Raw genomic sequence first — 23,447 nt, forward strand, 5'->3', positions numbered from 1 at the left:
CTGCTGGCACCCCCGCCGGCCCCCGCGCTGGCTTGGCCTGCGCCTCGCCTGAACCCCTCCTTGGGCCGCTCTTCAGGGCTGAAGACGGCCTCACCCCTTTCCTGGACCCTCGGAGGCCTGGATCGTGCCCGTGTGTCTGTGTGCGGATGGAGGCGGGTGGCAGGGTGTCCGGGGAGAAGAAAAGAAACCCTTCTCTGCCTTGAAAGCCTGCCTCAAGCCCAGGCACCGGCGACTCCCTCCAGGGCCCCCTCCTCAGCTCCTCTCAGCGTTTCTCCCCCCCCCCCGCTTTGGGGCACACGCATCGCCTCTTCTCCCTCTGTTGGAGAGAGTGGGGTTCCCCCCCGCGCCGCCGCAGCCCACCACCTTCTTCTTTCAAGAGCAAACTTTCACCCCCGTCTGCAGCGCTTCCATCCTTCCCTTCCCTCTACCTCGCCCCCCCCACCCGACTTCTACAGAGCGCCCCCCCATGCAACCCCCACTCTGATCCTCAGCAGGAAAGACTCAACAAAGAATTCTGCCTAACCCCCCCCCCCCAATACACACACCTAAAAATAAAATAAAATCAAGAATACAGAAGATGGTGATAGAGATTTCATTTAATTCCAAACAATCAGCATCCAGGATTCTAGGAGGGACAGAGCCGCTCGGTGGTTTTATATGTGACGTATAAACCTACGTGGGACGCTTGCGCCCCCCCCCCCGCCCCCGTGCCACTGCTCATAGGCTTTTCTCATCCTAAAATGACATCTCCATGCCGTTCTTCTCCCCCCCCCATTCTTTTTTGCCTCCGAGATGAGAAGGGAGACCAGCGCCAGAACTCCAGATGCTCAGAGAGAAAGATTGGGGGGGGGAGCAAGGATAGGACCCTCCCTTTGGGGGGCTCGGGGATCGCCCAGAAAGAGGGGGAGGGAGGGTGGGAAAGAGGAGAGAAAGAGAGAGGGGAAGCGAGGGAGAGAGGGAGAGAGCGAGAGGGAAGAGGAAGCCAGCCCGGAGGACGGGTCGCTTAAGTGTCTCTCCGAGGTAAGGTCACGGATCCTCTTTCGCATTGCATGGAATTTGCTCCGAAGCAGCGGGGACGAACCGGCGGCTGTCGGCTTCTGAAGCTGCCTGCCTGAAGAGCAACGGCGGGGATGGGGGTTCTCTGGCGTCTTTGGGGGTATTCTCATTGCCTTTTTTTTTTTAAATGGGGCATGGTTTGGAAAATGAAATGAAACTGGCATTTTTTTAAAAACCCACCAAAAACCCACACAAGCCAAGTTCCAAGCTTGCAATGGAATGTTTTGTCTTCCATTTGGAATCGAAATTGACATACGCAGCCAGCCCTGCCATCTCCGGCACACTTTGCTTCTGTTAGCGGCTGTTAAGAGAGTTGATTTCGGGTGGGTTTCTGCTGTAGGGGACGTGCGTCTCTCTAGTTGTGTTTAACCAACACCAAGGCTGCCGATCCGCTTTAGGATGGCGAGAAGGGTGAATCGCTCTGGGTCGGGCAGATTTTTGTCAGCTTCAGTTATAGGAAGGGGAGAAAGGATTCCTTCCTTCCTTCCTTCCTTCCACCCCTCTCTCTCGGCCGGCTCAAACTATTTTGTTACCCTAGGCGAACACTTAATTTCTCACCCCCTGCTCTTCCTCAGTACCTTGTAGCACTTCCTCCCTATGTATTTTAATACAACTGTTGTATTGATTTAAACTGTGTATATTCCTCCTTTTGTGGCCAAGATATAAAACACTCAAGACAGTTGCTACCTCCACTACCTTTCCCCAGGCAAAGGAAAGGGTTGCAGTTCGGAAAACCATGATAGGAGAGGACTTAAGTATCCCCCCCCCCCCAAAAAAACCCCGTGTTCTCGATTGCTTCTGGTCCATAGATATGAATGTAGCAGAAATCTCCATTAACTTATATGAATCAGGTGAGGAAGTAGGAAAGGTTTGGATATTGGGAGATTCGTGTATGTGTACACGTGTGGACACTGGACACACACGGAACCTAGGAAGCTGTCTTATACCGAGTCAGACCCTTGGACCATCTAGCTCAGTGTTGTCTACACTGACTGGCAGCATCTCAGGGTTCAGGCAGGAGTCTCTCCAAGCCCTTCCTGGAGATGCTGCCTACCTGGGACTTTCCGCATGCAGGCAGATGCTCTACCACCTTCTATATTAATCAAGTTTGACCTCCCAGTCTTGGGAGTTTCCCAATTAGCCCGCTGCTCGTGGTATCCTGTGGCCCTAGGGAACCGCCTAGGCTGACGGCTGGGTTGGGCCTCTGTGATGCATACACACAGAGAGGCAACAGAGATTGCTTACTACAGTGTACAAACTGTTCCCTCTCGGCAGGCAGGAGAGAGACAAGCAACAGCACTACCGATCCACCCCCGGGTTCTCAGTCCTGAGGTCTATGGTGTATTCTTTAGGAAACACATACACACACGCACACGCACACACACACCCCTATTCGCAACCGCCTTGGCAGTAAGTTCACTCAACGGGGCGACAATGGAACCCTAGCGCGACCCGAACAAAGAAGTTGGAAGTAGTTAAACTGCAAAGCACGTTCACTGCCCGGGTGCTTGTATTTTTTTTTTTTTAAGAGGGGGGAAAGAAAGAAAAGAAAAGAAAGAAATTTAGAGGAGGGGGGAGCCGGGGAGAGACTTTTTCTTTGGGCTGGTGAGAAAATACGCCGGTAAAAGTTGGGTTGGCGTCTTCATTTCAGCGTCAATGGAGCAGACCTAATTCAATAGGAAACGCGAAGGTTTTCCAGCGAAGAAGACAGCCACTGTTACAAGGAAAGTTAAGCTCTGGCGAATTAATTGTTTGGGCACATAAACTGAACCGCGGGGAGACGTCAGCAGGAAGAGAGAGCCGATAGCAAGAATAAAAATAATCTTAGCAGCCGTAGCAATAATAATAATAATAATAATAATAATAATAATAATAATAATAATAATAATAATAATAATAAAAATTGATAATGATAACAACAACAATAATTATACATCCGCGTTCCCCGACATTGCAACAGTTTAATCCTAACCCTAACTCATGCAATTCCAAGGAAAAATAAAGACTTCTTTAAAAAAAATAGTACATTATTAATATGGGTTAATATTAACCCAGATCGCTAATAATTATTAATCAAGGAAGTCATAAAGCAAAATAAGGCAGAAACCGGCCTTACGATTCTCTTTTTTAAAAAGCGAAGCAATATTCAAGGTTGTCTTCCACCTGGCAAAACTTATATATTCATTTTGAGGCGATCAGCGATCTGGTTTTATTCTGACTCCTGTGTTTTGTGACCCGCTTTCCAGCACTGCCTGGTCTGCTTTTCCCCCATATCTTAGTAGTGTGCGTTTTTAAATGTGCTGTTGTGCCCGTCTGACTAAGAAGCAGCCACATTGCTAGGGTGTCTGAAGTTGGAGATGCGAAATTTGCGGTCGCGGGGCTGTGAGTGAGGAATTTTGGAAAGAGGCGAATGCAAAAGACCAGAAAGCCTATTTTCCATGGACTGAAGCAGGAGGGACGAGGGAGGACGCAGGAAGGCTGAAAAGAAAAGAGGACAATTCAGAGGGTTATAGCTGAAATGAGCACAGTTACCTTTTCTTCAAAAGAGAAAGGCGGTAATGGTTGAGGGAACGAAGGCAAAAATCAGAGAAAAGGAGAGGAGCGAGGTAAGGCCGGGAGAATGGTAGAATTCAAATTGTAATCCCATTTGCGGAGGGGGGGTGGTTCCATCCATGAATGCTAGGTTCCCCCCCCTAAATAAATAGATAAATAGATAGATAGATAAATAAATAAATTCTGTTCCAGGCTAGTCCAGCAACCTCATGGGCGGCAAAGGGTTAATCCGATTGCTCGTGAACTTGGCCTGTCTGTCTGTCTGGATTGTGATGGATGGGCTGACAAGTTCAGGCGGCAAGACCTCCCCCGCTGTTTGGCGGTCCTGGGAAGAAGCCGAGAGACACAGAGAGAAACGGGGTGGGGTGGGGAGTGGGAGGACGTTGTAGCCCCCACCCGCCAGTCTTACCCCGCAGACTTCCTCGCCTCTACCTCGCTTGGCAGAAGCCTTCCTTCTAGCGTCAATGCTGCTCACTCCATTTGGGGATTTTAAAAGCCCGGATTCGCTTGGGTTGGGCGGGGGGGGGCGTCTGGAGATCTGTGGAGAGCCCCTTCGGCCCTCCCTGAGCAAAAGGGCCACCCCGGCCGGGCCCCTTATTGGGGAAGCAGTAGGGAGGCTTCAGAAGGGCGGGGTGGGTGGGAATGGGAGCTCGTTTCAGCATTTGGACAGCGCCCGTGGCAAGGTGAACAAAGTGGGCGCGGAGTGGGGGAAAGAAGTGGCAAAGCGGACGCAGAAAGGGCTCTTAAGAGAGATCGGATCAAGGAGAAGGAGATGCAAATCCAGAGAGAGAAAGAGAGAGATTTCAGTTCCCCCTCCCTCCCACCCTCCCTCCTGAATCTATCTATCTATCTATCTATCTATCTGGAAAACATACAGACAAGGTGGATGCCTAAAAGGAACAGAAGACAGAATGCAGGAAGGAAGACAGATTGTCACACATTCTCACACAGTTTGCCTCGAAAACTTAAGATAATTGTATGCAATGGAGTGTTCCTCCCCACCTACCCACCCACCCACGCAAATGCACACCCTGATCAATATTCTCTCCACTCCTAGCATACCCCACCCTGGCATTTCTAGGCCCCACTCCAAGTGGAAAGGGCTGGATCCCGTCCTGCACTCCCTCACGCACCCCCGATCACCCAATCCCAGCACGCCCCTCAAAGGATGCGACAAAACTGAAGCTTTAAAAAAAACAAACCCCAAAACCCCAAAAAACCCAACCAAAAAACACCCTACCCAGCAGGGGTGTAGCTATAATTGAGCGGATGGGTTCAGAGAACCGGCTCGCCAGCACCACCCCTCCCTATTTCCTTTATTATGTCCCTTACTCTGAGGGGCCATTAGGGAGAGGGGTGAACGCGGGTCCCCTATCCCTTAGTTACGCCCCTGCTACCCAGAAATCCACCCTCCTATAACGCCCCACACCCCAAGTTTATCCAGGAGGCTGGAGGGCTGGAGTGGGATCTTGGGGGTGGGCTGGGGGTGGGCTGGGGGAGATGATTTTTCTATTGTAGGCCCTGCCTGGCAGTTTTGATAAGGCCGTCCTTAGCCAAGCCTATCATGAGTGACTTTTTTTTTTAATTGGGGCGCCATCAGAGTCTTAATTACAGAGAGAGAGAGAGAGGAGCTGAGATTCTGTTTGGCGGCGAAGCCTGCAAGCGCCCCCCTCCCTCCCTCCTTCCCTCCCTCCCTTTCCCCCTCCCCACCCATGGCCACCTCCCGCCCGACCCTGATTGGCCCCAGTCAGATGCTGCTGCTCTGACGTCACTGCGGGCTCAGCCTGCCGGCAGAGAAGTCTTCTTGGAAAAGCACCAGAGCTGGGAGCTGGGAGATGCTGGCCGGGCTCAGGAAGGAGCCGCAGCTAGAGGCGCCCTCCCCCCGACCCCGACCCTCCCAGATCCAGCTTGGCGAAGGGAGGGGGATTCTCCGCGGCAGGGAAGCTGGAAGACCAGCGGCTGGGAAGCCGAGCTACGCAGCTCCTCGCTCGCCTTCTTCCCCGCTTGCTTCTGCTGCAGCCAGGATTTCTACTGCTCCCCTTCGCCTGCGCGCTCGCTCTCTCCATCCCCGCTCCTGCTTGGGTTGCCGTCTGTAAGTGCAGATCTCGCTCGCTTTCGGCCGAAGCTGCCCGCCGCCGCCGCCGCCGCCTTGCTTCCCCTCCGCCCGCCCCACGGCGGAGGAAGTTGTGTGTGTGGGGGGAGGGGGACAGATAGGGGAGGGGTGCTATAATTATAAGGCGCCCCCCCCCATGATTGGTGACAGCTGGGGTTGATTTTTTCAATTTTATTTTGATTTTATTTAATTTAATTTTTAGTGATGTCGCTGCCCAGGCTTGTGAGAAAGGGCTTGGGCTTCCTGGGAGGCTGTGGAGGATGAGGGAGGAGAGGAGGGAGGGTGGGGGGGGGGGGGAAATGTGATGTGCGGGGAGAAGGGGGTGAAAGAAAAGGGGGTCAAGGAAAAAGAGGGTGAAGGAAAGAGGTCGTCTCTGAAGTGAAAGTGGTCCTCCTCGCGGGATATTTGAATAAGCAAATGAGGCAGAAAGGAATTGCACGTGTGAAGGGGGCGCTGGGGGAGCGTGTGAATAAGAGATGGGTTGGATAAAAACCGGGGGGGGGCGCGGTCAAGGGAGGTTTGCGTCACCTTCAAGGCCTCCCTGGCTTGCCACTTCGCTGCGTGACAAGGCCACGCTAGTAGAATCGCTGTCTTCTTCATGGGGGATATTTGAAAACAGGCATGTTTTTTAACAGGCTTCGGAAAGTACCCAGAATCTTGCAGTGTAGGACCCTTTTCCAAAAGGAAGTGAGTGGAGCCAACGCGTTGGGAAGGCTGACCTGCGAGTAGGGAACCCTGCACTCAGCGGGACTTGACTCCCCAGTCCCCCTGCGCTGTCAGGCAATGGCCCTGCCCTCCAGCTCCACCCACCACGGCCGAGTTTGGAGCAAGTTACCATTGAATTCTGTGGGATTTTCTTCTTAGTGAACGTCCTTAAGGGAGCGAGGCTGTCGTACCTGGGGGCAAACGGTGTCTTCTATTAAAACAAAACAAACAAACAAACAAAAATCCCAGAGGCAGCTAATAAAGACGGGGTGTCCCTTGCAATGTAGAACTGTTGCCCACGTGAGCGAATTTACGAATTTAGGAGGACAGTGTGGAATTTTCAATTCTTGGAGGCATTATTGGGCTGAGAATCAGTACCACGGGAAGGCCTTGGAGGTGGATTTGAAATACTTCGGAGATATTTGGGGAAGGACCATAGCTCAGAGGAAGAGCATCTGTTTTGCATGCAGAAGGTCCCAGGTTCCATTCCTGGCAGCATCTCCAGGTTGGGCTGTGAAAGGTTCCTGTCTGAAACCCTAGAGAGCTGCTGCCGGTCAGTGTAGACAATGTTGAGCTAGATGGAGGAATGGTCTGACTCCTGAGGCCGCTTCTTATGTAGGCACTTGGGAAAAGATATCCAAATGCACTCATCATGATGATGATGATAGTACATTTCAAGGTGGACTTGAAATACTACCTTTGCCTCATATCTAGTGCCTAAGGCACCTGCTTAATTCTCGAATACTATTAGCCTTGGAGTTTCAGGCGTATAGATTTATTTCCAACATGAAGTGTTGATACAATTGATGGATTTCCTTTCCTGGGATCCAATTTTGACTTTCTTGTACCCTCAAGGGGTGGGCTCTCAGAGGTAGAAGCTGGAGATATCCGATGAAGACACTGCATACTCCGGCGCAAATATACTAGCGATTGTAAAATCCACTTCAAGCCAAGGTGGGACCGCAGAAATATATTTTCCATCGTCCATCAGTTGTTGAAGCACCATTTGGGTGTCAGGCTTAAGGTTCGGTGGATTTGTCCTGACGCGTGTGAGATCTGGGGAGGGAGGTTTGATTAGTATGGGAAGGTTTGAATTCCCTGTCCAAACGCAATCGGTCCTTTAGTATTTTCCTGTTCCGATTTACTTTTGAAAAGTAAACTTCAAAACTCGTGTGAAATGTGGCAGTCGCAATGGGTATTTTAGATCTGGTCATCGTCATAACACCGCCTTTTACAAGGTGGTTGGCCTTGGAAATGTGGAGCTAGAAAACCTTGGTGTGGAGAGCGACACTGTTGTCCTTGAGTGAATGAAGAAATCTCTGCATTTTAGAATCATTCCTTAATGCTTTTATTGAGGGAAAACCTCCAGTTTTAAGGGGTTTGAGGGAAACCCCAATTTGAAAGTGTGTGTGCTCGCGCATGTGTCTGTATGTGTGTGTGTAATATATATATCTCACAGTGTGATATATATATCTCACAGTGACGTCAGAGAGAGAGAGAAGATAGATAGATACTGTAGATATTATCTATCTATCTATCTATCTATCTATTCGATTTCTATACCGCCTTTCCAAAAATGGCTTAGGGTGGTTTACACAGAGAAATAATAAATAAATAAGATGGCTTCCTGTCCCCAAAGGGCTCGCAATCTAAAAAACATAAGATAGACACCAGGAACAGTCACTGGAGGTCCTGTGCTGGGGGTGGCTAGGGCCAGTTACTCTCCCCCTGCTCAATAAAGAGAATCACCACGTTAAAAGGTGCCTCTTTGCCAAGTTAGCAGGGTTAGGAGAGAGAGAGAGAGAACCGTGAATGCAAGGGAATGGATGTATTTTGTTTTGGTAATGCTTTGCTCAACACTGATTTTCTTTTCTCAGGTGTCTCTTTCCTTCCTTCCTCCCTCCCTCGTTTTAAGGCTCACTATTCTATTTCATGTAGATCCACCAGAACCCTTTCCCATCGATCTAGGCCACAGCGTTGAGTCTCTGTGTGTATCTCTGTATGTAGGGAAATCGCATAAGTGTTGCTGTTGCCCCCAAACATCTCTTGACTAGACTCGAGGTTCTAGGATCCCTTCGCGCATCTCGGATCCCTTCCGCCCCCCCTGGCTTATTTGGGAGGCTGTAGAAAGTGGACAAAGGCGAGCGCTCGGCCTTCCGTCGCTATTGCTGCTCTGTTTCTCCAGGGCCAGGTTTACATCGGCCCGGCTCTGAATTACTCGGTAAACCGATGTTTGCCCTCATCTAGCCACCCTCCAAATACCCGCGTCGGAGGCTGAAGTTGGCCAACACAGAGAGAGAGAGAGAGAGAGAGAGGAGGCAACTCCACAAATAAAACGGAGACTCACGGGAGGCGGCCATCAGGCCAGGAAGAAGGGGGTGGGGGTTACTCGAGGTTGGCTAAAAATAACTTCTCCCTAATTAAAGAAGTGACGTCAGATGTGCCAGGCGTAGAAAAGGGAAAGGGACTGAGCAGTGTTTGTGTGTGTGGAGGGAGAGAGAGGGGGGAAGGAAGGAAGGAAGGAAGGAAGGAAGGAAGGAAGGAAGGAAGGAAGGAAGGAAGGAAGGAAGGATGGATGGATGGATATCTCTTTAATGGGAGTGGGGCAAATTCAATAATTCAGGAATAGGAGGCCTGATTATTACTGCCTTGAACTGGTGTGTGTGTGTGTGTGTGTGTGTGTGTGTGTGTGTGTGTGTGTGTGTGTTGGGGGGGAGAAATGGGGTGTGTGAAATCACCCTGTTTGCTAGCGAGCTTCCAACCCCAGACTCCTTCCGCAGGAGCAAGAGGGCTGATCCGTGTGTGTGTGCGCGCATCGTGATTTTTTGTGGCGCGGAAAGACTTAAAAGGGTTGGAACAGATGCAGCAGCGCGCTGTGTAAACGGGCGCGGGAGAGGCGGGGGGGGAGCGCGGGAGAGCGCGCGCGAGAGGGATGGAAGCAGGCTTGTCAGCCTCGCAAGGGAATCGCGCGGCAACCGCCGCCGCCATGCATGCGTGGTGTATCCAGGCGAGCCCCCCCCCCCAGGACTCAGCGCGGCTCCTTTCTGCACCAGCGCACCGACGTTACATGCCTCCCTCTCGGGACCTTGAGCACGATCCGCGCCCCAGCCCCCCACCCCCGTCCCTAAATCCCCAGCGCGGAGCATTCCTTCCAGCACAAAGCCCGAACGGCAGCATCTTCTATAAGAAGAGAGCCCCTGGACGCCGGTTTCCCCAAACCCCAGGCCGAGGGTGGGAGAACCTTCCCTTCAAGGGCACCCCCCTCCCAGGAAAATGTCCGGCCTTTTGCAGAAGGGGCCTTCAGCCTTCCGGCATCGATCCAGTGGCTCCAGAGTAGCGCCATCCGCTTCAGCAGGGCATCTCTCCAGAAAGTGGATGAAGGATTTGCAGGTTCTGACCATTCTCTTCTTCCTCTCCTTCCCAGTTATAATATTGCTCCCTGCTATCCCCGGCCCACTCCCCTCCAATTATCCCTCCCCCCCGCTTGACGAAAGAGACACTCTTCCTACACCAGATCCGGCTGAGCGAGGCACACATCTGGGGATTTGGGGAGAGGATTTTAAATGATGCCTTTTGGATTTCGGAGTGATCCAGAAATGGTCTAATCCCTCCTATCCCTAGACTGGGAGAGGAGAGTGAATGTTCGGCAGGGCGGTCAATCAGTCCTTTTTTTGATATGGGTTTGCCGCGACCTGTACCCCTCAACCCACAAAACACTTAGGAGGTCAACAAAAGCGGGGTGTAACCCCCTTGGGACGCGCCAGGGAAGCCCCCGGAGTGCAATCCTGATCAACAGATTGCTCTGAGGCCAATTATGTCAGTGGGAGGTGAATGACCTCTCACTTGGAGGATCTGAGGGCAAATGCAGAGGAATCTGCTCCTAGAAATCTGACACAGGGCAGTTCTAAGCATGGGGCTTACTCTGAAGTAAGTCCCATTGTGTTCCCCGGGGCTGCCTCGCAAGTAAGCGTACATATACGGTGGCATTCTTTCGCCTTTAAGATGCCCCCGAGCTCCTCTACTGCAAAGGGCCAGGTCTTCATCCAGTGACACCTTTCCTGATCTCTTGGGAGGGTACTTCTAAAAATCTGTGTTTAAACAATTTCCTGGCAGGCTGCTTTTATTTCTGGGGCAGGGCGGGCTTTTCATGCAGCGGGGTGCTGGTTCATCGCAACTATAGTGCCACCCTGCAAAGGGCTCAGACGCGGAGGATTAGGGGGGCGCACCCAGATTTGGGCTATTTTCGAATTATCGAGGGCTATTAAGAAGCCTAGGCCCTAACGGGTGGACTTGGGCTATTAGCAGGTAGAGCTCACCTTATTCGAATCTTCTCCTCCTCCTTTGAGGAGCGGATAGACTAAGATCCGGATGAATTGACGGGCAGATGCATAGATTAAGATTTGATTTAAAAGCCTGTCACACAGCTGTATGCACTCCAAGCGGGAGGGCTGGACGAGAAGCGCGTTGGTTGCTAAAGCTGGTTGCTACAGGCCAGAGGAGCCGATTTCCAGCACCTCGGCCAGTGCCTTGGCCCTCCCGGGTCGTGCAAAGAGGGTTCGTCCTCCGACAGCCGCCTTCGCCAGGAAGCTCGGCTCTGCCGCGGCCGAGAGCGAGCCAACTCCGATCCACGCATCTCAAGATGCGAGGAAGGAGGCCTTTCCCTGGGGATGGCTGGAGGAGCCGTCTGGGCTTGAGAGGACCCGCCAGGTTGGCTTCCTTGCGAGGCAGCACCGAGGGACGGGGGAGCAAGACCCCCCCACACACACCCCCACCGGGGGACACACGCAGAGGCCTTTCCTAGGTTAGGAAGCTCCGAGGACAGCTCACGCCAGAGAGCGGCAGAGCGTCGGGCCTAAGAGAGCTGGCAAGGCTCGGCTGCCTGCCACCCCTCGCTGGCTCACCCGCCCGCTGCAGAGGGTGGGTCCTGGGAAGGAGGAAAGCACGGGGAGAAGGAACTGGCTGGAGAGGTTGGCTTGTAGCTGAGCGCCAGGCAAAGGAGATCCTTTCTCTCCGATCCCTGCCCTCCCTCCCCCTTCATAGATCCCCACTCCTAGGGAATGCACTGAAGGTTTGTGCCTCTTAATTTATTTAAGCCAAATCCCTCCCTCCCTCTATCTATCAAATATTTTTATCCGGATTATCTATATGCATTGTAACTGCATCTATCTATCTATCTATCTATCTATCTATCTATCTATCTATCTATCTATCTCTTCCTTCCTTCCTTCCTTCCTTCCTTCCTTCCTTCCTTCCTTCCTTCCTTCCTTCCTTCCTCTACCCACCCACCTCCCACTCCATCTATCCAATCTGTTTATCCATTTTTCAAATCTGTTCTACCCGGATTAGGTGTGCACATGTGTACAGCCATCCCTGGAGCACCGATCTCTGTGGCATCACTCCCGGACGACTTTAGCATGACATCCAACACACCAGCCGATGTAGAAACTACAAGTTATATGTAGATGGGCCGGGTAATAGATTCAATAAAGCAGCATTTTATGTGAAGGCATTTTAATGTGTGTATTTTTAAGGCAAAGGAAACCTTTTTCGAGTTGGCCTATAGAGGGGTGCCCGCATATAATAAGGGGCAAACTGAGACGCATTCCTGGTCTTTATATCTAGCTATCTACCTATGACCAGGTACAGGGAGAAGCCGGTCGAGTGCCCGCTTATGCATTGTATGCACAGAGAATTCAAGATGCCCCTTCCTTGCTGTTGCCCTGTCTCTGCACATTTTACGTGCGTTGGAAATATGGCGTTGAAATATGGCAGGATTCGGCCTTGAGATACTCTCGCCTGCTCTCTACCTTCGAGGAACAATAGCAGAGCGAGCGGAGGGAACGCGCGAATGGAGACATTCTACGAAGTCCGCCTGGATTCCTTCCTGTAAATAGTCAGGCTCTGGATCGCAATCCTGACACCTCCCTGGCAGTTTTTGTCTCACAGCCTCCACCTCCTTGGCAGATTGGGGAGTAGGCCCATGCTTGGAGAATCTTGGGAATCCAGGCTTGGTGAACTGGCAGACGAGAGCCTTAATGTGACTTATAAAAACAGAAGTCTTTTTTTAAAAAAAGTATATGTATGTGTATGTATAATGTAAAAATATATCTAGATATATATGTAATATCTATATCTATATCAAATCAGTATAGGATTTAGAAGCAAATTCTGAAATTTGGTCTGACTTCTTGGTCTACACTTTTGTAATGACCATCCATTTATCCCTATTTCTCTTCCTCCTTCCTTCCTTCCTTCCCTTTCCCTTTCCCTTTCCCTTTCTCTTTCTCTTGCATTCTTCCTGATTTTGCCTTTGTCCTGGCTGAGCAAATAATTTGGAAGGACATCCCATCCACTTCGCCATTACTGCGCTTGCTTAACTCCTACAAGAGTGCAGCTGAGCTGTTGCAAAGAGAACCACTCTTGGGGAGGCGAAATAATACTTCTCTCCCCCGCCCCACTCCCTGGTGGGAATCTAGGCTGATTATCCGGGAGGAGGGAAATCGGAAATATGCGGCGTCCGTTTTAATCCTCATAATTCTTAGTGTACAGCAATTTTTTCCCCTTCCCGCTTGGTATGCTTGGACTCTTTTTTTTAAAAAAAAATCTGCCTTGAAATTACTCCTGGTTGGGACAGAAGGGTAGGAGGAGAGATGAGAGCTGTGCATCTGCTTCCCATCCGAAGTCAGCGCCCATTCACTACATGATCCTCATTTGATTCACACGTGTTAAGATCAACCAGCCACAGCCTTTCATCCTGTGTAAAATGTGTGCATCGTTCAAAAAACAAAAAAAGTCCTTCAAGGAAGATGCGCAGTGTTTTAGAAGAGCTGTGTAAGTTTTCATTCATGCTGAGTGATTAAAACCACACATGCTAATGTGAATGACCCGGATCCAGTTTTTCCCCACCGCAAAGCAGAGAAAACTGTGGAGACCCCTAGACCCCTAAATACAGCCCCTAAAAAGTGGGTCTGGAATCAGAGCACAGAATTTTGTCCATTTCTTCTCTCCCTGGTTCTCTGTCCCACAGGCGAATCTACAGCCTAGTTAAGCCAAGCGCTCATTTCAGCGGATCAGCATCCTACAAAAATCGATTCGGTCCAAATATGTCGGCTTAAGTGGCCCAGGGAACGAGGTGGGAGCCTTGTAAAGGCCTTCGCCCATTCTAGGCTTTTTGCCTGGGGCAAAAGGATTCGCGGTAGATCCCAGTCCTTTATGATCTCCTTAAACAGCAATTACTTGGAATTAAGGTCCATTGAAATGGATGCAATTTACTTCCAGAGAAATGTATTAAACTCGCTCTCACTCCTACAGTCAGTTAAAAAAAAAATCAAATCTGCCTGGGGGGGGGGGGAAACCCCCAGAAAGGAGAAGAAATCACGTGAGAGGGCTGAGTTAATGCAGATTTCATTTCTGAGGAAGATTAAAACCGTTAGATCTTCGCGGAAGCTCGGCGCAGGAGCCCAGAGAGAGGAGAATAAACAAAGGAGAGATTTAACTCTACATACGGCATGATTAGACGCGCACATACGTGTGTGTTGATGGACAGAGGGAGGCAGGGATGAACCGAACACAGTAGCTCATATCAATGCAGCTTCATTAGAAAACCGGGCGAGGAGGGATATGATTTACTTTTATTCTTTTGCATACAAGGGGCGGCGAGGGTGGGGCACGGCCAAAAAGACTCTAGAGAATCGCATACCGTTTGATTCTAAAGGCCGGCCGACTTCTTGGAGTGCCGATCCAAAATGCAGGATAACAGTGATATCTTGTCAATTTCTATGGATCCTCTCCGTCCAATAATCCAGAGTCCGATGGCCAGAAAAAAAGCTATTAGCCTATCTAGTTTATCAAGCTATGAGAGTCATCCATAGTGGTGGTAGTAAATTTATTATTATTATTATTATTATTATTATTATTATTATTATTATTAAATAATAAAAATAATAAAAAACAATGAAATGCAATGTAAGTGTGCCCGGTTCTAAAAAACCTTTTAGGTTACAACCTTCCACTTACCTGGAGGGAAAACCCGTGGAGATCCATGAATCCTACCCATGAAGAACCATACTTAGGGTGGGGGTGTCCTCAAGTTTATGGCCTGCTTGACTTCTTCTATTTGGAAAGAGGGACCGAAGAAGTCACAGCTACTCACCAATCTGGCATTGCCCCTAAAGCAATAAGAATAAGGATACCCCGTGTGTGTGTGTGCATACATGTAATCCACCTTGCGTTTCCGTTCTTCCTCTGGAAATGGAGAGAGGAAGAGATTAGCGTTGTTGCTGGGTCAGATCTCCCGAGATAATCAGGTTTATCGCGTCTCTTGTTTGTTCTGCGTTGTAATGTGCGTTATATAGCCCCAATGTGTTGGAGAAGCCAGACTGGGGAAAACAAAGTCAGAAAAGGATAACGCCATTTGTTTTCACTGGTGGTTTCCCCATTCTAGACGGTGTACATTTGCATTTGATAGAACACGCTAAGTGCAGCTCTGTTAGACAGATAAAATGCAAGGGGTGTGTGAGTGGAGAGAGGGAGAAGAGAGGGGGAGAGAGGAAATGTACTAGATGATTCATATTTTGTAACAAAAAACCAATTGTTTCGAGATACTCTGCCCCTGTTTTAATAAACTCAACTTTCAATGCACGGGGAAGATTAGAAAATACATATACTGAAACATGAGCTAAATCTCATACGCCTCTATTGATTTTATCGGAGGTAGCCTCTACTTTACACAGGAACGTAAAAAACGGGAAGGGCCCCCGATCCAGCCAACGTTATGCATTTTTAGATCCCTTGGAATTCACTAGGGAAGAGGTGTAGCGTGATTTTATGCATGTTTACTCAAAAATAAAAAATAAAAATAAAAAATCCCACTCTAGGAAACCTACTCCAGATAAGTGTGTTTGGAAATGCAGCATTAATCTCACGGGTTGCCACAGTACTATACATACTTACTTACCTGGGAGTAAACCCCATCATTTAACTCAGATTTTCGTCCGAGTAAACATGCAATAGGGATACGATCGGGGCGGGCAGTATACAGGATTGCCACTGTACGCCTAGTACGCCTGGCATTGCAAGCCTGAAGTGTGTGTGTTGAAATCTCCCTGATTCAAAGAGCTTAAATTTGGCTGGGTTCAGAGCCCAGAAATATGACAGCGGTTTTTGTAGAGAGTGGATTTATTTATTTATTTTAAAATCGATACTGTTGTTTTTCAGGGCGACACGTTTCCTCCACCCCGATCTAGTTCAATGGCAAATATCTTAAAATGGGCAGAGTTTGCAAAGTTGGCTAAAAAAAAAATCCAGCCCTGGGTGGGTTACAGGACGGATCATCACAGAAAAGGTGCTCTAAATCTGGCCCAAGATCTAATTCGTCTTGGAGAGAAGCCCAAAGCAAGGAGATCCATCTCCAAGAACTGGGCTTCTCTCAGTCAGAGCTAGATCTGTTTCCCGGAAGGAAGTCCCATTGACTTTCATAGGGCTTACTCCCAAGAAAATAGTAGAGGATTATGCATGCGGCCTCCACTGAGGGGGTGGGGAAGAGAGAGGGGAGAAGGGAGGGGGCGAGGAGGGGTGTGGATAGCCTCCTAGAAATATTGATGCAAAAAGAAAAAAAGAAAGAAAGAAAAGAGTGGAACCTTGGTTCTTAAAAAAAAAAAAAAAAGCGTCAAAGAAGCAATGAGAGGTGATTTGAATGTGAGGCCACTGATTGGTGCAGGCCCTGCTGACATCACTTCCCAAAGAGAGTGATTAACATTAGAACAGGAGTATAGAAGTTGGTCTGGAGAAAGAGGGGGAGACACTGAATACAGCATCTTCGGGTGTGCTTTGAATGCATACCAGCTGCTTCCCTGAGGGGGTGGATGGATGGATGGATGGTCCCCAGAAAAAAACCGACCCTTTGCCTCCCCCAGAAGTAGCTCCTTTCCCCAGCCAGAACCTGCAGATCAGATCAGAAGCACCAGCTCCTTTCTGCTTCATGAGTGCAATGCATTCACAAGTCTTTATCTCTTTCTCTCCCTTGATTTTTTTTTTAAATTTTAAAACAACCAATTGTTTTATTTTCCCCCTCTCTCCTTTACGTTCCTGATGGCAGATTGCAACACAGCCCCCCAGTTTTGGTTTGTTGCCCCGTCTCATGCCCAGCCCTTGATGGGGGAGAAGACAGAGAACAAGAAAATCCAACTTTAGAAGACGGAGGACTGTTTCTGTCTTTGGTTATCTAGCTGTATGAGTGTTATCAAGCCATCATAAAGCTAGATAACCGAAAGTAGAAATGACTTCCAAAGACTTCTTGGAGCGGGGAAGCGAAAAGAAGGAAAGCAAGAGAAAGGAGAAAGAAAGAAAAGACTGGAGATCAGGAAAAACAAAACAAAACACAGACACCTGAGAAGATCAAGAAATTGGCCAGCTCTGAGGGCTTTTCAAGGAATCCTTGCAAACCCTTCAAAACAGGTAATCCCTCCTTCTGTTACTCTGTTCTACTAACTTGTTTCATGTTTAGTTTATCTGTTATTGCATTATTTAATTTATTCATTTATTTATTTACTAACCTTTTGTGTCTCTAGCAAATATTGTTTTTGCAAATGTTTAGGAGCAACTAGAAAGGGAGAGCTGTAGGAAGTCTAGGGAGGGATGGGTGTACGGGGGTGGGGAGCAGATGGGGAAAACGCATCCCAAAATGCCGTTTTTAAAAAATGCAGTCTGCTAACCATGTCTTGGAATTCATTTCCAAAGGCTGAGAGATGCAGATGAATTCCAAAGCGTTGGATGGTATAAAGAGGGATGTGGGGGGAGAAGCTTTAGTGGGGGGGGATATGTATGAAGGGAAGGCGGGACGGGACTGAACTTTTCCAACAATGGCCCTTGATCAAATTATTCTATGCACCAAGCCCCAGAAAGCCCATTTGTTTCGCACATCGGACACCCCCCCCTTCCCAGCCCCTTCCTCGGTTTGGGTCTGTGACTGCTCTCTCCCCCAAACTCTGCCCCCTCTGTGAGGTCAAGTTCTTGATAATTTGATCACTTTTCATGGGTCTTGGCAGCTTCCTTTGTGTGGAGTTGGGGGTCTCTGTGCAGAGTGAAGTGGAGCAGAAATTGAAGGAGACTTTGTGAATAGAAAGAGGCCTGGCCATTAGGGCCAGACCTTAACATTGAGACTTTGCCTGCATACAAACTACCTGCTTTAACTGCTGGGACTTCCCCCCCTGTCTACCTCGCCCCCTTACCTTGCTGCCCCCCCACCCCCCACCCCCCAACCCCGTCCCCAAGTTGCCTGAATTGTTAACATTCATAAAGGATCCTTTACCTCACTGCAAACCCCAGAGTTGAAACATAATATGTATTACAATGTCTAGCAAATAAAAAAGCAATTGGGGAAATCTGCATTCTGTTCCCATGGCAACGCAAAGCCCTGCATTAGGTCGGCCTAGTCTTTCTCTTTCTCCCTCCCTCCCTCTCTCTCTTCTGGCACATTTTAGCCGCCAATTTGAGAGAGAGAAAGTGCTTTTTTCCTGATGTGCTTGGAAGCAAATCTCCTTCCTCCTCCTCCTCCGCCTCCTCCTCTTCCTCTTCCTCCTCCGCCACCCCACCCCACCCCACAACTAAACCATGAAGCCACAATTCAGAAAGAAGACTACAGTTTTGCAGGGACCACTCCCCTAGTAGGAGGATTTGAGCTGTCATCCCCTTGAAGCATCAGCCAGGTTTTGAAGGGTCCAAGGAAAGGACTCCTTCCCACCCTTTCTCCCTGCGGGTAGATGTCTGCCTATGTAGTATCTCCTTTAACTGCTGTTGTTGAGTGTGGCCATTGCACTTCCATTTTGGCTTTTAAGTAAGGTAGGCTAATGACTTCTCATTTTTACAGGTGGGGCGGTAGAAGTCGATATTTGTTAATTTGCATTTTGATTGCACCTTGCCCCAAGGAGGTCAGGGAGGTATGCATGGGTTCTCCCCTCCTAGCCACCTAATGGTGCAGTGGGGAAGTTACCTGCCTAGGAGCAAGAGGTTGCCGGTTCGAACCTTGCTGGTTCGGATCCCCGTTGGTATGTTTCCAAGACGATGGGAAACTCCTATATCGGGCAGTAGCGATTCAGGAAGGTGTTGAAAGGCATCATCTCGCACTGTGTGGGAGAAGGCAATGGTAAAACCCTCCTGTATTCTACCAGAGACAACCACAGGGCTCTGTGGTTGCCAGGAGTCAACACCGACCCAACGGGCACAACTTTACTTTGTCCTCCCAACAGCCTTCTGCAATAGGTTAGGCTGAGAGATAATAACTAGCACAAGGATGGCCACGGAGTTGTTTAATCAATATTAATGTTCTCTTTTTCAACAAAGAGTTACCATATTTGCCCGAATACAAAACTACTCTGAATTTGACAAGCCGCTTTTAAAAACAGAAGTTAAATAGAGGTTAAATTTGCCCCAGAAGAAGAGGACTCTGAATTTAAGATGACCCCCCCCCGCCACCCAGCCGCCAAATTCTAACATGAAAGAACTTGGTGGGGGGAACCTAGTCTTAGATTCAGGTAAATACAGGACATAGGGGCATAGGAACCAAATTGCCCTGTATCAGATCAGACCATCTAGCTCAGTATTGCCTACACCGACTGGCAGTGGCTTCTCCAAGGTTTCAGGCCAGAATCTTTCCCGGGCCTACCTAGAGATGCTGGGGATTGAACCTTCATCATGCAAAGGAGATGCTCTACAATGAGCTACGGTCCCATCAATCCCCCTTGAGTAGTGAAACACGTTAGACACACGTTGATACTTCTTGCAACAGCAATCTACGGGGTACCCCCTAGGCGGGGACATGGGACACCTAGATGTTCCGGAAGGAAACAGGATCCTGTAGGAGGTCTTCATTCCACCTCCCTCACCAGCTAAGACCTGGTGGATCGTATGCCCCCTGGAAGTAGATCCTCACTGATCCATGCTGGATTTGTGTGTGACGGCACTGTTATTGTTCCATAATCCCAAGGAGACGTGTGGGTGGGGGAGCCCTCAAGAAAGATGGTCTTACGTTTCCCTGATGTTTGGTTTTAGAAAGACTTCAGAGGTAGTGCTCTGTTCCTTTTCTAATGTGACTGTGGGATTTCTAGTTCATAGGAACATAGCAAGCTGCCTTCCACTAAGTCAGACCATTGGTCCATCTAGCTAAGTATTGTCTACACTGAGCTATGACCCCATCCCAGTTCATGGATCCTTCACTGCATACCAGGATACCTTTATATATACGGACGAAATAACTGACTAGGGTTGGGGGTTCTTTCCCCAGAAGGAAGTATAAGTTTTTGAGGTAAGGCATAGAAGCATTGAGAGTCTGTCCCATAAGCCATGTAAGGCTTTGCACCCGCAAACCTGTCTTAAACACTCTGGAGTATGCAAAGGAATGGAACAATTCCACTGAGCATGTTGTGAGTTACTTTCTTACACTACTGAATCATTGCTATCACTAGTCCTAACACATCTGAGATAGTGTATGTGGAGTGCTTTGAGTGCAGGAAAAAGGCTCCTTAAAGATGATGTGTTAGAGCCAAAAGCGTCTAGGCCTCCTTTAAAATATATGAATACACCTCTGTGAATCACCCAAGGTCCATCTAACCCAGTATCCTGTTTCCAACAGTGGCCAGGCACATGCCTTCATCTGTTCATTCTACACCAAATCAACTCTAGTTTGGTGCAGAATAAACATTTAGTAGTAGTAGTAGTAGTAGTAGTAGTAGTAGTAATAAAATACCAAAAGAACTTGAACACCATCTTGACACCTTGGTCATCAATAAAATTACAACACATCAACTACGGAAGGCCACACTACTTGGGACAGCATAAATAAGGTAAAGGTAAAGTGTGCCATCGAGTCAATTTTGACTCCTGGCTCCCACAGAGCCCTGTGGTTTTCTTTGGTAGAAGACAGGAGGGGTTGACCATTGCTTTCTCCCGTGTAGTCTGAGATTATGCTTTTCAGCATCTTCGTATATCGCTGCTGCCCAATATAGGTGGGAAACACACCAGAGGGTATTCAAACTGGCAACCTTCTGCTTGTTAGTCAAGTATTTCCCCGCTGCACCATTTAAGGTGACTATCGCATGAATACTAAGACAGTATCTTTAATTCTTCTTTAGTTATCTTAGACCCTTGGAAAGGGTCTGATAATTAACATACCAAATCCAGTCAATAACATCTAGTAGACCATGTGTAAGTATAATAATAATAATAATAATAATAATAATAATAATAATAATAATAATAAATAATAAATAAAATAAACTTCATTTATATGACTACCCTATAACAAATTGTTCTCTGGGTGGAAGTCAGTTAGATCTTATTACTATTGTGTTTGGTTAATACCGCTATTGTTTATTTCTTTGATTCCCATTAATACAGATGTTTCATTGCAATTTGATTAGAATTTGGATTGGGAACATGCAGACCCTCCCTTTTCTTGGACCTTCCTTTTTCTTAATTCATGATTAATATTTGTCTAACTTGAACGTTTCTTCAACTACTGTAGAATAGTTAGCATTTGGTAGCACCTGCTATGAAAATAGATGGTTATATCAGCTTACAACATTATCTAGATTTTTTTAAAAAAAATTCTTGCACTTTATTAATTATTTGAGTTGAATTTCCAGACCACTCTGCTTTGGTGTGCTGTAGGCAATGTTTATCATACTGCAGTTTCTTGAGTCTGGTCTGGTGCACACCTACATGTTCATTACCTGGTGGCTGAAAGATTCAGAGATGCCTTGGATGTGTGAATGAACCATAACATAACAGATAGGATGTCCATCTCAGACATAGAGTTTTTCAATAGAGCCAGCTCACATTCAGTTGCTCGTCCATCAAGTGTTGAGTAATCAAGTTATGTACATGCATGTTTGGACTGACCCGTTGTGGGCAAAGGTGGTATAAAAGACGGAGATATGGTCTATGCTCAGAGTCACTTACTGGGTTTAAAATATGGTTCCTAAATATTCACATGGGTCAACTTGAGGCCAAAAACATTTAATTATTGGACAGATCCTGCCAACTTTGGAAGGCTCAAGCTGTTGAGTGAAAAGTCATGCCAAATAAATAAATTACTGTCTTAATGGGAGAGGAGCGTAGTTGTTTTTCTAGAGCACCATTATGTAGATGGCACTCTACAGTGTATTTCATTCCTATCCTACTCTTTTTCCATCATGGAACTCTAGATGGCATCTATAATGGCTCCTAAGATGGTCTTCTGCCCAGACAACCTCAGATCTGCTTAGTTTCCACAAGAGTGTAGCACCATATACTGGGACTAATCGCTATCCCAAAAAGTTTGCAATCTAAATTCCCTAGAGGGGAAAAAGGCAATATACCTGTGAGGGATGGGAGGAATAAGAGGGACTAGAGAGGTTATTTAATGGTTTAACCAAAACATTGCCAGTTTGTTTGGAAGCAAGTGCTTAAGAGCTTTCTAGGTCTCCCTCTCCCTCTAACTATCCCTCTCTCCATTCCATCTAGAATGGCCACCTTCACTATTTTTCAAGTGAGGGTCACTTTGGCAAAAAACCTTCCTGACCTCTACACAATGCTGTGCTTTCCTCCATCCTGGGAGGGAAAGATGGAGCCCTCTCTCTTAAGAGCTCTATGGTGAAAGCAATGGGAAGGGCTACATTTCCCAGCACTCCTTTCCCTTAAAAGACACCGCCCCCCTGTGTTTTTTGGAGAAGGACAGCATTGCACGGTGATCATGAGTAGTCTCTTTGTGGTGCTGGTGGGGAGGAAATGGGGAGGAAATTAGTCAAGGAGTCACACTTAGGGTGGATGGTCTATCTATTGATCTAGAACACTGATCTAGAATGTCTTTCATGATCTCCGTTGCCCACCAAAAGCATGTTCTGCAGCCTTCTTAGATGGCTGTACTGGGATTGGTGTTGATTTAAGGCTGTGGAATTCAGTGAGATTATGGCAGCGATTCTGTGTACACTGACTTTGTGAGTAAGTCCCATGGAACCCAGTGGGACTGAACACGCATGGGATCCCCAGATGTGATTAGAGATTTTGCCTTCTCAGTGTTGTGGATCCAAGCTGCAGGTTTGTGGCTGGTGTGTGTAATACCAATGCCTGCATTGTATGCAACCAACCAAACAAATAACATGTACGGCCACGTTATCCGTATTAAATCGCTGGTTATTCAGTTAAAAGGAAACTTCTGAGGAGCTCTTGTTATGTATTCTAATAAGGAATCATTGGAGAAATTAAAAAAGGAGGGGGGGGAGACAGGCGGAGGAAGTGACTGTGCTAATTCCATAGGAGGGCTCTCAGGGAAAAGGCTGTGTGAATTCAAACACCAGAAAGCATGAAGGCCTGGAATTAGACTATCATTTAGAAAGCGTTACTAATCCAAAGTTATAGCAGTAATTCTGTGATTTGTTGAGGTCCCATATGCAGCACCAGAATTAAAAGGTGTGGATTTTCGAGAAATGGAACTCAACTGGAGCACCGTTGAGGCAAGCATGGGGAACGGTGGGAAGAAAAGAAAGAATAAACAGATCAAGTCCTAACACCGTAGAAAAATATATGAAAGAAAAGAAGGCGCCATTAAGCATCCAAATTTGTTCTTTCCAAACTAGCTGGCACACAGTATTCTGGACACAGAGCCAGAAAACGAGACAGAAGCCCAAAAGGGGGGTGGCCATTATCCATTTCTCTTTAATGGGTTTTAGATGATTTCTCTAAGGTCTGTAACATTGTGCAATCAGGCTCAGTTTATTTGTTCCTTTAAAAATTATAATTTGGTTTTCTTTGTAGATTTAGCATGCGTGCGTGTGTGTGCGCGCGCACACCAGGCACAATTTATTTTTAAAAATGACCCCCAAGCGTACTAGGTACCTTTGAAAGCAACAGGATAGAATTTAGTTGTGATTTGGGCTGCACTGAATAGTCTTTGCAATGTAACTGAACGAAGGAATGGGGTAACTGCAGGCGATTTACTGGGGGCAACTTCTGAATGAGTCATATTGGCAAAATAAGGCTGATCTTC

The 23,447-nt window shown here is 47.9% G+C and overlaps 1 long non-coding RNA gene across 3 annotated transcripts in view; it reads left to right on the plus strand.

Moving 5' to 3' along the window:
* The first annotated feature begins 926 nt into the window (after positions 1-926).
* The window catches only part of LOC128334843 (uncharacterized), an 87,457-nt gene continuing 64,936 nt past the window's right edge, over positions 927-23,447 (plus strand). The window contains exons 1-2 of one of the 3 annotated variants that reach the window (XR_008311415.1): positions 927-1,020; positions 16,524-16,882. This is a non-coding gene — a long non-coding RNA (uncharacterized LOC128334843). Of the gene's footprint in view, positions 1,021-15,984; positions 16,883-23,447 lie in introns of those variants that run through there. The other 2 variants (XR_008311416.1, XR_008311414.1) reach the window with 2 other exon arrangements.

This window comes from Hemicordylus capensis, chromosome 10 (genome assembly GCF_027244095.1).
Source record: "Hemicordylus capensis ecotype Gifberg chromosome 10, rHemCap1.1.pri, whole genome shotgun sequence".
Lineage (NCBI taxonomy): Eukaryota > Metazoa > Chordata > Lepidosauria > Squamata > Cordylidae > Hemicordylus > Hemicordylus capensis.